This window comes from Penaeus monodon, chromosome 26 (genome assembly GCF_015228065.2).
Source record: "Penaeus monodon isolate SGIC_2016 chromosome 26, NSTDA_Pmon_1, whole genome shotgun sequence".
Taxonomy (NCBI): domain Eukaryota; kingdom Metazoa; phylum Arthropoda; class Malacostraca; order Decapoda; family Penaeidae; genus Penaeus; species Penaeus monodon.
In genome coordinates this window covers 4,333,499-4,348,333 of record NC_051411.1, presented here as the reverse complement: position 1 = coordinate 4,348,333, position 14,835 = coordinate 4,333,499, and the positions used below count along the sequence as shown (strand labels likewise).

The 14,835-nt window shown below is 40.3% G+C and overlaps 1 protein-coding gene across 1 annotated transcript in view; it reads left to right on the top strand.

Moving 5' to 3' along the window:
• Window positions 1-14,835, top strand: part of LOC119589863 (zinc finger CCCH domain-containing protein 13-like) — a 159,462-nt gene that overhangs the window by 55,897 nt on the left and 88,730 nt on the right. The window contains 1 exon segment of the mRNA XM_037938470.1: window positions 767-812. The gene's annotated coding sequence lies outside the window, so the exon portion shown is untranslated.

Sequence of the window (14,835 nt, the reverse complement as noted above, 5' to 3'; positions counted from 1 at the left end):
CTCTTCTCTCTCTCTCTCTCTCCCCCTCTCTCTCTTTTCTCTCTCTCTCCTCTCTCTCTCCTCTCTCTCTCCTCTTTTTTCCCTCTTCTCTCTCTCTCTCCTCTCTCTCTCTTTCTCTTTCTCTCTCTCTCTCTTGATCACCATTGTTGGCGTGGTTGGTTACCCTCAACCATTATCTGATTTAATTATGCGTGATAAAAAGTACGTTCATATGTACTTTACTTTCTTTTAAAACATATATGAAATAATTTAATAAATAAAAATTGTTAATAAAACAAAGGGGTCACATACACTGTCTTTTCTTTGCAAAATTATTGCAACATCGTAGCTAAATTACTTATTATTTCTGATATGTGCAATCAAGTATTATTGATATCTGAATCTCGTACCTTGTATGTTGTTACGTATTTAATTTAGACGTTTAGTGGTCTATTATTAGTATCAAGTTGAGTACATTACATGAGAATTTACTTTTTTTTAAAAATCCTTGTTAACTTAAGTACCTTTCCTTGTTCAAGATTTGTGCATTGCTAAACCACTATGGTTGCATGCATATTATCAATTCTTCAAGACAGTAATCCAGGTAATTTTAGAATTATTCTAGACCTTAAATTGATAAATTCAACTTAATAACTTAAAATATTTTTCTTAATGAATAAAACCAAAAAAAAAATCCAATTTTGATATCATGATATTAATTAATAATCAAACCTTTTAATTTGAATATAGACATAATGATACTATTCTCTCTTTCCCCTTATTGCAGAAATCGTGCCGGGGAAGAGGTCAACGCCCTGAGGTCATATTAAAAGGTAAGTCGAGGTCACGTGTCATGGATCAGGGCACAGCGCTGATGTGTGTGTGTGTGTGTGTGTGTGTGTGTGTGTGTGTGTGTGTGTGTGTGTGTGGGGTGGGTGTGGGTGTGGGTGGGGAGAGGGAGAGGGAGAGGGAGAGGGAGAGAGAGAGAGAGAGAGAGAGAAGAGAGAGAGAGAGAGAGAGAAAGAGAGAGAGAGAGAGGAGAGAGAGAGGAGAGAGAGACGAGAGAGAGAGAGAGAGAGAGAGAGAGAGAGAGAGAGAGAGAGGATGCGAGTGAGGTAGGAATAGCGTGGAGAAAGACTGAAGAGATGAGCGCAGGTACGTGATGATGTCGAGAATGGATTGCATGAAGCAGAGAGAGCAGAGACCGGCGAGTTAGAAGAGAGAGAGAAGAAGAGAAAAAATGAGAGTGAAGAATGAAAGAGAATAGAGGAGAAAAGAAAAAAAAAAAAAAAATGAATAGAATAAATAGAAAAAGAGTGAGAAAGAATATAAGAAAAATATATGAAGATAATGTGAGAGAGAGATACAATGTATTTTAAATCCGGAAATTAAAATACAGACCTAGAGTACGGAGAAGAAAAATGAGAAGCGTGTCGTGGTGACATTTACGTGCTATTTTGTCAAATGACTGAGTAAAGTCTGCATTGTCGTTGATCTGATGAGCATATTTGCATGCAGCCAAAGCAAATCCTCCATAAAAAAAAAAAAAAAAAAAAAAAAAAAAAAAAAAAAAATATATATATATATATATATATATATATATATATATATATATATATATATATATATATATATATATATATATATATATATCGTCGATGATTTCGTTGACTACTATGTTCCTTATTTTTATATCCCGGACAATTTTCAAAATACAGACCCTCAGACAATCACCGGGAATTTTGTCATTTAAAACTTGAGAAACAGGTGTCGTTGGGAAATATACACATATCGACCCATTCACAAAACCCATGCAATTCTATTCTTTAAGGATGAGTTCTAATAAGACCTGGGAGAAACAAAGAGCTATAAAAGAATAGTACCAGAGGGAGAGGGAGAGGGAGAGGGAGAGGGAGAGGGAGAGAGAACGAGAGAGAGAGAGAGAGAGATAAAGAAAGAAAGAAAGACAGAAAGAGAAAGACAAACAGACAAACAACCAGAGAGAAGAATGGGAGGGGCACTCCCCTTCCCCCCCTCCCCCCCTTCACGAAATCGCATCCAGGTACAAGGCCTCTGCCACTCCCCCACCCCCTCCCTCTTTCCCCCTTCCCCCCTCCTACCCCTTAGCCCACTTTCATTACCCTGCCCCTCCTTCCCCTCCCCCCCTTCCTTCCCTCTACCCCTCCCTCCTTCCTCCTCCACCTCCCTCTTTAACCCACTCCCTCCCCCCTTCCCTCTTTCCCTCCTCCCCCTCCCTCCTTCCATCTACCCCTCCCCTCCCCCCTCTCCCCTCCTTCCCTCCCTCATTCCTTCCCTCCTTCCTTCCGTCCCGCTCCCTCATTCCCTCCCTCCCTCCCTCCCTCCCCCCCCTCGTTGTGGTGTATCGTGGGGGCGGTGTTGATGCTCCAGTGAAAGTGCCAATCACAGGCTTCACTCCTTTATTGGCGGGTTTTATGGGCGTTGGCATAACCTTCCGTGGGAGAGAGAGAGAGAGAAAGAGAGAGAGAGAGAGAGAACAAATGATGCGCTTCTAACCTCGACATCGGGTCAGTGAGAGAGAGAGAGAGAGGGAGGGAGGAGGGAGGGAGGGGGAGGGAGGGGGAGAGAGGGAAGGAAGGAAGGAAGGAAGGAGGGAGAGGGAAGGAAGGAAGGAGGGAGAGAGAGAGAAAGAGAGAGAGGAGAGAGAGAGAGAAAAAGAGAGAGAGGAGAGAGAGAGAGAGAGGAGGAGAGAAGGGAGGAGAGAGAGAGAGAGAGGAGGAGAGAGAGAGAGGAGGAGAGGAGAAGAGAGAGAGGGAGAGAGAGTGAGAGAGAGAGAAGAGAGAGAGAGAGAGAGAGAGAGAAGAAGAGGCGAGGGTCTGTCCGTGTGTGACACAGACAGACAGAGGTTGAAAGAGAGAAAGAGTGAGGCAGGCAGGTTGGCAGAGGGAGAGGGAGAGGAAGAAAAATAGTAAGATAGGTAGATAGATAGACAGAGAGAGAGAAAGTGAGAGATATAGTGAGAGACAGATAATGAGAGATTCCATCCATCACTTTGCACAACAATGAGACCTTGCGATCACCATAACAAAAGGAAGATTATGTCACATACATAAAACAACACAAGATCCTTCCGATCAGCTTTTTTTCTCTTACATTCACCATCCCTTTCAATATCACGTCATTGTGTTTCATATTGAAATCCAACTAATCTTTCCTCGGACTTGCATACTACTTATTTATCAAACTTATGAACTTGAAATTTGACTTATAATCTCTCCATCAGTCATGACCTTTCTTCCTCCTAAAAAAAAATAGAATTAAAAAAAAAAATCATGACCTTCTCTGACGTTGATCCTAAATCCCTCGTGTCCCTCGTTATACTCATGATATCTCTGGCCAGTCATGCTTCTCCATGATGTCATGATTTCTTTGCCTGTCATGCATGACCTCTGCCCGTCATGGTCCTTTTCACGTCTGTCATCCGCGCCCTCTTGTGTGTCTCTGTTTGTTTGTGACCTTTGCTGTCCATTGTCAGCTTTTGCATTAATATCATTCTCTTTATTATCGTTATCAATCATTTCTTTTTGTCCATTATCATTATATATTGCAACGTATCTGGTTATATTATCATTATTTTTTTTCTCCTTTTTTGGCGTAATTATTGTGTATTTCAACTTATCTGGTTGTATTATCATGATTCTTTTGCTTTTTTGTGTGTAACGTTACAAATCACTATTCCATTTGGGGCATGACTGCGTCGCGAAGGACTGGGTGGGTTTCCTAGTCTGCCTTTGTTATCCTGTCCCCGCATTTTATTTTCATTGTCAAATAACATGTTTACAATATATATATATATATTATATATATATATATATATATATATAATATATATATATATATATATATATATTATATATATATATATATATATAATATATATATATATATGTATATATATATATATATATATATAGTATAATATATTATATATATATGATATATATATATATATAATATGTATATATAATATATATATATAATATATATATAATATATTATATATATATATATATATATATATATATATATATATATATATATATTATGCTTAGATAAGTATAGCCATAAATTCGAGAAAATATTCATACGCATTTCATAACGTTTTTCCTTCTGATAACAGTCACGGAACATCATTTCTTTTTTGCCCTTTTAGAACATCACGGTTATAAAGTATGAAGTCAAAACAGTAAATTACATTTCGATTTTTTCTTCCTTTTTACATGATATTCTTTACGCTGAAACACCACACTTACAATACATTCAGGGTGGATCTCATACCTTTATACTTGCATTAATACAACGAAATTGCTGCCCTTGTTCACATTCGCTTAAAACTCTCTTGAGCATTGATAAAGTCTTCTGTATGGCCTCAAAATGTGCTTTTGTAATGGAACAATCTGCGATCTCCTCCACGAAGGCGCTACAATAGCATCGTCTTCAAGGAACACAGCAATTTAAAGACCTTATTGAGACACACACAACGTGTAGTCCCACCGTCTCGAAATTCCTCCATTCAGCCGCACCCGCAAACAACCCCTGTGTTGTAACAGCAGAACATCTTCCCCTTGAACTCCCTATTTCGGTGCCACATAGGGCCACGAGACCCGAGCCACAGTGCCGTCCCTTAATCATCGATGCCAGAAGCCTTCTCGACGCGACCCTTGACAGCCAGCCCTTCAACCCTGCCGCGGTTTCAACAATGGGCGTCTCGCATCTGGCAACAGCGCTTGACTTCCTCCCGGCGCCGCCATTGTTCGCGGGGGGTCACGGGGTTGCTATGCATTAGTGCTTTTTTTCCCCTCCCTCCTTCTTCTTCTCCACTGTCTATTTACGCCTGTGGTTTGTTCCCGTGATAGGCTATACATTTTCACTTCCATTTATCGCTTTTTTTCTTATTATTACTCCCTCTCCCCCGGTTATCTCCCGTTTTTGAGAGATAGATTTCATAATGCTAAAGAGTTCAGCAGGAGATTTCTACCTCTCGTAAAGCTGAATATTCGAATTGCGTCAAGGGAAATGATATAAGCTATTATACCTTGAGTTCTTTCTCTCCTGTTTTTTACCATTTTTATGTCTTAATTTTATGGGGGAAGGAGGAAAGGCAGTAGGGTAGACACGCGGCCACGAGGGGAAAAAAATATAATAAAATTGGTCGTTTAATCTCCTGAGAATCACGATGGGGGGATTATATACTTTTCAGAAGTCTGTTTCTTGCGGGCTTTCTGAACCTCAGCGTTGGCGATTTCACTAGATAACTCCGGTGTTATTATTGTCATTGTTATTATTATCATTATTGATATTATGTTGATTATTACTTCATTATTGTGTTTATTATCAGTGCTTTCATGACCAATTGCACCGTACCATCGTTACTATTGATCGTTTTTGTTGTTATTGCTATTACTATCATCATTATTGTTATATATTCTCATTGTCGTGATCATTATCACCATTCATTATTATTATTGTCTTTATTGATGTTGTTGTTGGCATTATTGTTATATATATATATATATATATATATATATATATATATATATATATATATATATATATATATATGTATGTATGTATGTATATATATATTTTTTTTTTCTTTTTTCTTTTTTTCTTTTCTTTTTTTAATCGTAGTATCATTAGCATCAATATTATTATGATTAATAATGTTATTACTAATATTAGTGCTATATTTCTGAGTGAGTGTTGCATGAAATAGTCGATATTGCATTTAAGCAAATTAATAGCTAATCGATAAAATACAAGGAGAGAGAGAGAGAGAGAGAGAGAGAGAGAGAGAGAGAGAATGAGAGAGAGAGAAAGAGAGAGAGAGAAGAGAGAGAAGAGAGAGAGAGAGAGAGAGAGAGAGAGAGAGAGAGAGAGAGAGAGAGAGAGAGAGAGAAGAGAGAGAGAGAGAGAGAAATAGAGGAAACGAAAGAGAGAGAGAGAGGGAGGAAGCAAGAGAGAGGGAGAGAGAGAGAAAGAAGAGGAAGAGAGAGAGAGGAGAGAGAGAGAGAGAGAGAGAAAGAGAAAGAGAGAGAGAAAGAGAGAGAGAGAGAGGAGAGAGAGAGAGAGAGAAAGAGAAAGAGAGAGAGAGAGAGAGAGAGAGAGAGAGAGAGAGAGAGAGAGAGAGAGAGAAACCAGAGACAGAGACAAAGACAGATTTTGATTAAGATTAATAGACAAACACATAAACAGAGCGAAAGGGAGAGTTGATAGATAATCACGGTGAGATTAACACCAATCTCTCTGCAGTCATTTTCAAGTCCTTGATGTTTTGGTATTCTTAGGAAATAATCACTGAATCAACAACACTTACCATCACCGATCTCCAAGACAGCGGCAGCGAAAGACATACACACGAACGCTTTGACTGAACGTGGCAAGGGGTTAGGAAAGGGCGGGGAGTCAGTAGGTGTCAAACGCGCCGTCAAAATTGCCTTTGACTTTGACACCCCGTTCGTATGAAGGCGTCGGAAAATATAGAGGTTATAGCAGTCTGTTTTGTTTGTTTGTTTTTGCTTTCTTTGCATGGCGGGTCTTGGTTTTGAGTTTGTTTAATGGGGGGTTACAGCTTTCCTATGGGTGGGTGAGAATGGGTTCCTGAGGATGCATGGGAGTGGGGATGGGGGGGGGGGTGGAATGAGGTCGTTACGGTGAACAAAAGGTGTTCATAAAAAAAAGGATGTAGTTTGTGTGTTTGTGTGGGTGTGGCTCCTTGCATGTGTGTTTTTGTTTTTCTTTTCTTTTCTTTTTGCGTGTGTGATTACGTGTCTGTGGTTCTTTGTGCGTGCGTGCGTATGTGTGTATGTGTGTGTGTGTGTGTGTGTGTGTGTGTGTCTGTGTGTGTGTGTGTGTCTGTGTCTGTGTCTATGTCTGTGTCTGTGCGTTCCATGTGAATGTTTCTTGCTTGTGTATTTACGTGTTCTGTGTATTTGCGTGCGCGTGGTTCCGTTCCTTTGTCCATTCATCCCTGAGCGCTTCGTGAGTGTATTCTTACTTGCGCATAATGGTATGTTTTCTTTCCACCTTTGTCCTCACTCGCGATTTCAAACCACAACATTACAGACGAGTGGGAAGCGTACATCCTCTGCTATTTGACTGAACGATGTCAAGTTCAATGAGCAACGGGTGAAGATATTACACTTAAAAGAATCACTGACGTCGATTTGTGATCTGAGTGACAAGGTCGTGAGTGAAGCTGTCAAGGTAAAGCTGGGTGAAGCTTTTATTTGCATGGGCGTATAAAGTGGGGGTGCAAATTGGAGAGTGAGTGAGATCAAGGCATTTGCGATCAAGGAGAGGTCTAGATTGGAGGGGAGAGGGAGAGGGTGAGGGGGGAGGGAGGGAGAGGGAGAGGGAGAGGGGGAGGGAGGGGGGAGGGAGATGTTGAGGGAGGGGGAGGGGGGAGGAAGGGAGATGGTGAGGGAGATGGGGAGGGAGGGAGGGAGGGAGGGAGGAAGGGAGAGAGGGAGATGTTGAGGGAGAGGGAGAAAGGGAGACGGAGAGGGAGAAGGAGAGACAGATACAGGCAGGCAGGCAAGCAAGCAAGTAAGCAGGCAGGCAGGCAGGCAGACAGGCAGGCAGACAGACAGACAGACAGACAGACAGACAGACAGACAGACAGAGACAGACAGACAGAACAGAGATAGACAGAACAAAGAAACAAACAAGCAAACAACAGAAGACAAGAAAGGACATCCACACCAAAACGAGAAAAAAAGAAAAAGAAAAAGATGCAAACACAAAGAAACGAAAAACAAAAAACAAAAACAAAACAAAAATAAACAGGTGTCAAAAAAAACAAAGAAATCTCCCCCCCCCCTTTTCAATACTTACGAAAAAGCGAAGATCGTCACGGGGTAACGCGGTAACAGAGAACTTTCCTCCGACAATCAATACCCGAAGTAACCACACAAAGCCGGCCATAATTAAAGGTATTTTAGGGGCGGGGAAGGGGGCGAGGGGGGAGAGGGTAGGGGGGGGAAGAAAATTTTAAGGTTACGCACACTCCGGCGGGCGGCACCGGGGCGTCAAGGTAAGGGGCACGAGATAATGATCCTTAATTGCTCCGGGTGCAAAGATCATTTCTGCGTCCTTCGGCTGGGGGAGAAACGGGGCGAGGGGTGATATATTGGTGGAGAGAGGAGGAGGAGGAGGGAGGAAAAAGAGGGGGGGAAGGAGGGGGGAGGAGGAGGAGAGAAGGAAGAGTTGGAGGAGTGAGAAGGAGGAGATAGAGAGAGAAAGAGGTGGAGGTCGGAGAGAGAGAGAAAAAAAAAGAAGTGGAGAGATGAGGGGGTGGAGGAGAGAGGAGGAGGTGGAGGAGAGATAAGGAGGAGGTGGCGAAGGAAGAAAATAAAGAAGAAACGAACAGAACGAAGAAGAAAACAGAAGATGGAAAAGAAGAAGAAAGGAGCGGAGTAGGGGGAGGAGGAGGGAAGAGAAGGAGAGGCCGACCTAGCGATCCGGAGGTGAAATGCAAAGACTTATTTACAGAACAAATTGCACAGATGGAGTTAGCTTAAGTTGAGCTTCAGGAAGGTACTACAAGCAGACACCCACGCCCTCTGCGCGCCATTGTCGCAGCGAAGGAGTTAACACATGTCCAATGGCGACCCCGTGTTTACCATGAGTCTTTATGTCAATCTACTCTCTGTTTATCTGGAGACGCTCTTTTTGCAACTTCCCTTTGCAATTATACAGTCATTTGTGCATTGTGCGATCTTTGCGTGTTTATGAAAGTCCCTTAAGATGGGAAAAAAGTACGGAACAAAGTCGAGGTCACGTGATCGACCTTAATCTTACAGAGGGAGATCAAGGTGACACCTATAGGTCAGGTCAAGTCAGGGTCAATGCAAGTAGAAAGACGTAATTTTAGGACGTTTTGAATGGGTTTAAAAAGGGGGGGGGAGGCTAGGCTTTTTCATGCCGGAAAATGTCAAGGAAACGCGTTAGTGAATGAATGATATTGGAACTAAGAGTATGTATAGTTATCCCCGGTGAAAACTGTCGATTTTAGGGTTATGAACGGAGAATTTTTATTTTTAAGTTATCTCTTTGATTATCTGATGTATTATCCCTTGACAAAGTCATTTCAGGATAAAATGGGGAATAAAATCATGCATTGTAACATTGAGTCAGCTGAGATTAGAGAAAACAAAATAAATGATAAAAATTGCGTTCGTATTTACGAGTTTCACTAATAAAAAAAAATATCAAAAGATTCAGATTAACATCAGCCATAATCGTAACCCTTTTATTGAATAAAACCCCTAACAATTATAATATATAAAGTAATTAAATCATAATCGTATTTATTATATAATACCTAAATAATTTATATTTATATATATGTTATTATTTCATCACTTTTTTCATCTTATATTTGTTTACGTCGCTTATGATACCAAGAAGGTTATCGCCCGCATGCGCTGGCCGGGGTTGTAGGGAAGCCACGGTTTAGATGCGAGATCGTTTCTCACCAAATAAGGATAAGAAGGGAGAGAGAGAAGGGAAATAAAAGGGAGAAATGGGAGAGGAAGAGGAGGAGGAGGAGGAGAAGAGGAAGAAGAAGAAGGAGGAGGAGGAGGAGGAGAAGGAGGAGGAGGAGGAGGAGGGAGGTGCATAGGAAGTAGAAGAAGAAGAAGGGGAGTAGAAAAAAAAAAACTAGAAAACGAGGAAAAAGGGGAGAAGAAAAGAAGAAGAAGAAAACAGAAAGATAGGGAAAAGAAATCGAAAAACATTTTTCACTTAGCGTGAAAAGCCCTTTTTGGCGACTGCTTTAAAACCGTTGCTTTACAAACATTTCTTTTTTTTATCTAATTTTTTTCTTTTTTTCACTTTTTTTACTCTCTCTATTTTTTTCTCTCTCCCTTCTCTCTCTCTCTCTCTCTCTCTCTCTCTCTCTCTCTCTCTCTCTCTCTCTCTCTCTCTCTCTCTCTCTCTCTCTCTCTCTCTCTCTCTCTCTCTCTCTCTCTCTCTTTAACTCCTTTTCTCATAGATTTGAGATATGCTGTCTAGAAAATCCAATTTACACCCTCGTCCTGATACCCTTTTTATTATCACGTAAAAAAAAGTATGATGGTCTGTCTGGTTTGACTGCATTACGGATTGAGAAAAAAAGGTTTTCTTCTTCGTTTTCTTCCTCTTCTTCTTTCTTCTTCTTCTTCTTCTTCTTCTTCTTCTTCTTCTTCTTCTTCTTCTTCTTCTTGTTTTATGATGGGTATTTTGCGTTATTTTCTCTCTCTCTCTCTCTCTCTCTCTCTCTCTCTCTCTCTCTCTCTCTCTCTCTCTCTCTCTCTCTCTCTCTCTCTCTCTCTCTCTCTCTCTATGTATGTATGTATATATCTATCTATTTATCTATCTATGTATCTGTCTCTATCTCTATCTGTATGTCTCTTTCTTTCTTTCTTTCTTCTTTGGAATGAGTAGAAAAAGGGGTGAGGAGAAATGAGAAATATGAAAGCTAGAGAAATGAAAAGAGGGGAAAGAGAAATCAGCCAAGGAAGAAAAAGGTTGAAAGTCTCTCTCTCTCTCTCTCTCTCTCTCTCTCTCTCTCTCTCTCTCTCTCCTCTCTCTCTCTCTCTCTCTCTCTCTTTCCTCTTTTCCACCTCCCTCATCTCCTACCTCCTCCCCCATTCCCCTCTCCTCTTGTCTCCTCTCCTCTCCCCTTCCTTATCCCTCCTTCCCTTCCCTCTTCTGTTATCTCCATCCCATTCATCCCCCTCTTCCAGTCTCCTCCTTCCTCCTCCACCCTCCTCGTTCCTCCTCCTCTCTCCTACACCTTCTTCCTCCCTTCTTCTCCCTACTCTTCCCTCCTCCCTCCTCCTCCTCCCTCCTCCTCCTCCCTCCTCCACCGTCTCAAAACAAATTCCGCAATTTATTCGCAACTGGCAACCTTCCCCCGCTGTTGCCATCACCGCGTCAAAGGAATGAATAACATAATCGTATTAACCGGTTTGCAAAAGAGCCGGTTATTGTGATTTTAAGTTTCGCGTTCTCTCGTTGACCCGAAGTTAATAGAACTCCTTTGGTGTTTTTTTATCGTTTCTATTTAACTGTTAATTACTCTGTTTGTTTTTTTCAGTTTGATTTCCTTTTCTGTTTATCTTTTTTTTTATCTGTGTATTTATTCATCTGTTTGTGTGTTGTACTTTTTTTTGTTTATTTAGTTATTCATCTGTTTATTGAGTTATTTCTTTGTCTCTTTTATTTATCTGTCTATTTGTTGATTTATCTGTGTATTTGTTTATTTATCTGTTTATCTCTTTATCTATTGTCTGTTCATTTGTACATTTCTCTGTTTCTTTATTAATTTCTTCTTTCGTTTGTTCACTTCTTAATATCTGTTAATCTTTTTTAAGGGTTTATTTTGGATTTTATATCATCTCATTATCAATATCATTATCACTTCACATAATTTTATTCTATGATATTTTAGTTATCTTCATCTATTCACTTATCTTTTATCATTATCGTATATTCACGTATTTTTGTTCTACGAAATTTTAATTATCATTTTTTTCTAATCACGTAGCTTTATTCTAGTAAATCTTCATCTTCATCATCTCTTCACGTGTTTTTAATTTAGGAAATTTTAATGCTGTGTTATTGTTGTATTCGCCTGAATTGAGAGAGAGAGAGAGAGAGAGAGAGAGAGAGAGAGAGAGAGAGAGAGAGAGAGAGAGAGAGAGAGAGAGAGAGAGAGAGAGAGGAGAGAGAGAGAGAGACAGAGACAGACAGACAGACAGACAGAGAGAGAGACAGAGAGACAGAGACAGAGAGACAGAGAGACAGTGAGAGAGAGAGAGCGAGTGAGCCACCCTTGTGCCCGGGTGCGAGTGTGAGGCGCGAGATGTGAACATGCAGCCTAGTTTCCACGGCTGGTTCAATGTACTGCGCCTTCCCCCCGGATTGTTAATGTTCATGGCACTCACACACACGCGAATTGTGTGCATTTATGGGGGTATATTGTATGTAAATGCAGTATGTTGAAATACAGACACGCACATACATTCGCACATACGCACGCACACACCTACACATATACATAAGAATGGACATAAATATAGACATACATACACACGCGCACGCACGGGCATATGCACACAAACATAAACAAACATACACACACATACACACACACACACACACACACACACACACACACACACACACACACACACACACACACACACACACACACACACACACACACACACACACACACACACACACACATCTATTTGTACACCGAATACAACGAGCTGACGTCATTCACATTATAACCACACTTACAAAAACAAGGACCCCATAACGAAAGCGAAGGCGCTAACATCGACGTTAATTTACGCCTTAAATTGTCTGCTGGCCTTGCCCTCCACGCCATTACCCCCCTCCCCTTCCCCCTCCTTCCCCTCCCCCTTCCCTGCTCCCTCCTCCCCTCCCCCTCCCCTGCCTCCTTACTCTCCACCTCTCACTTTTCCCTCTTCTCGTTTGCCCCCTTCCCCCTTCCCCCCGCCCCTCCCCCACTTCTCCTCCCACCTCTTCCCCTACCCTTTCCCTCACTCCTTCCCCCTCCCTTTCCCTCCTCTCACTCCCCCCACCCCCTTTCTCTCACTTCCCTCCTCTCACTTCCCTCCCTTCCCTCCTCTCGTTCCCCCCACCCCCTTTCCCTCCCTTCCCTCCTCTCACTCCCCCCACCCCATCTCCATTCCATCCCCCCTCCCCTTCCTTCCCCACCCCCATTTTCCTCTCCAATTTATATTCTTGTGAAAATAACGACATTGGATTAATGATAAAGAATACGAGATCCATTTTTTTGGTTTTACTGACATAGTGGATTTTTTTTTTTTTTTTTGTCTTTCTCGTTATCAGTGTTATTGTTATCTGCTATTTTTGTTATTATTGTTATTGTTATTATTACTATTTTTATTATTATTATTATAGTTGTTGTTGTTGTTGTTGTTTTTATTATTTTTTTCATCGTCATTATCATCATCATCATCATTTATTTTTTATTATTATTTGTCATTATTGATCATTAATTAGCATTAGTATTAGCATTACTATCAATCATTATCTCTCTCTCTCTCTCTCTCTCTCTCTCTCTCTCTCTCTCTCTCTCTCTCTATATATATATATAAATATATATATATATATATATATATATATATATATATATATATATATACACACACACACACATATTTCTTTATATATCAGTATATATATCAGTGCCTCTATGTGTTCATGTGTGTATGTGTAAAGAAACAATAAAAAAAAACAAAGAAAAACAGATAGGACCTGACATAACCCCTTCTCCATGGGACGTTTTAAAACTCATCGACATGAATAACGAAGCGTTTCAAATCAGGCATGACGTGCGAGGTATGCAGAGATCATTAGTGCATCTTGCATCTCAGGTTGGATGCTGTGAGGATGCTGTGAGGTCACGTGACTAGGCTGATGAAAGCTGGTGTGTAAATGTGTGTGAAAAAAAAATGGTTGGTCTTTTTGATAGGTCGTATTTTTTGTGTTAAAGATTTTTTTTGTGGGTGAATGTATGTTTTTTTTATGTGTTGTTCACTTTTTATATGGTGTGTATTTTTTTTTCTTCTTCAAAAAGTATAAAAAATGATGTGAAGATTATATGTAATTTTGTGGTTGAAGGATCAGAGGAGGGGGGGGGGTGAAAATATTGTTATATATGCACAAACTTCTAGGAATCAGTTAACTGTCGTTTCTCAGAATCTGATAGGAGAGAGAAAGAAAGAAAGAGTGAAAAAAAAGAAAATGAGCCTAAGGCAGAACTTCGAAACAGCAATAACTCATTCGACACGCACACGCACACGTACTCGCACACACACACACACACACACACACACACACACAACACCAGACCTCCAATACAAGGGCCACAGTATATCCATTTCCCCAGATTCTCGAGATGGAATAAGACTTATGATATGCTGTTCACAAGACGGATCTTTTCGAGCTGGAATACGTCTTATGAGATCATAACACGTACGAAATATTGTTCACGGAACATTTTTTTCAGAGGTTTAATAAGTCTTATGAGATGCTGTTCACACATTTAATTCTGATAGGGAATGAAACTTTTGAGAATCTTAAAATGCTGTTCACTCGATATCTCTTTTTTGGAATACGACTTTTGGGATAATAACATTTATGAAATGCTGTTCACGCGACGTCATATTCCGATTTAGAATTAAACTTTCGATTAGTCATGAGATGCTGTACACACAACATTTATTTAATTATATTTATTATTAGTAGTATTTTTATTTATTTATTTTTTCTATGTACAGTTTATTCGATAACAAGACTTAGGAGACGTTATTCACACATTTTTTTCCCGCGGTCGATTAACACTTACGAGAAGGTATTAGACTTATGAGCTGCTGTTCCCACGTCATCTTCCCTCGAGACGCCGCGTCTTGATTTCCCAGCTGCTGTCGCCTGCTTGGCATTTCCTTGTAAGACCTTATCTCCTTTTCTTTGTTCCTTTCTCTCTTCATTCGTTGTTGTTGTTGTTGGTATTACTGTTATTATTGCTTTCATTGTCATTGTTTTTATTATTTATTATAATCATTATCATTGTCATCATTATTGTTTTTATTATCATTCTCATTAATGTTGTCCTTGTCGATATCTTGTCTTCACGAAAGGTGAGGGAGTGAGAGAGAGAGAGAGAGAGAGAGAGAGAGAGAGAGAGAGAGAGAGAGAGAGAGAAGAGAGAGAGAGAGAGAGAGAGAGAGAGAGAGAGAATTTACCTTTTTCCTCGGAAAATTATTCATT